The following is a 621-nucleotide window of genomic DNA, read 5'->3' on the forward strand; positions in this document are numbered from 1 at the left end:
TAAAAAGTAAAAAAAATAAGGGATTGTAAGGTGACAAAGTCCTTGCAATCTGCGAGGTCAACTAAGGGCTGCCTTCCCTAAAAAAAATAAGCCAGTGCGCAGGGAACATAGGCAGCGGGTTCCTCTGGCCCTTGGTGACTTGCAGGGTTCAGGAATGGCCCCCGGACCTGACCCCGCCTCCACGAGCTGGAGGCTATTACATTTAGGGTGGCCAGCGGCTTGGACAATGTGACGCCACTCTCTTCCATTCGCTGTCCTGTTAACCCTTCGGTTAAGAAGCACCAGCCGCGATGCTGAGCCTGCTGGACCCCAGGAACCCGAGGAGGATGCCTAAAACAGGCCCCTAATTCCCTGAAACGTGCGAGGCTCGCGGGCCCATGGCGAGCGACTGGGTGACAGCAGACCCCAGTGCGCCCGCCCCGCCGATCGGACCGGGTCTGCGTCTGGACAACGTTCCCGTGCTCAGTCCTCCCTGGAGTCGCCCGACCCTGCCTCCTTCCCCACCTTCCGACGACAGGAACCGGGCTGAAACGCACGCCCCATAGCCAAGTCCTAGTTTTGATTTCACTCCCGGCTCCGGAGAACGAAGAGGCCGCAAACCCCACAAATAAGGACAGGAAG

The sequence above is a fragment of the Pteropus alecto genome, unplaced genomic scaffold (genome assembly GCF_000325575.1).
Source record: "Pteropus alecto unplaced genomic scaffold, ASM32557v1 scaffold201, whole genome shotgun sequence".
Taxonomy (NCBI): domain Eukaryota; kingdom Metazoa; phylum Chordata; class Mammalia; order Chiroptera; family Pteropodidae; genus Pteropus; species Pteropus alecto.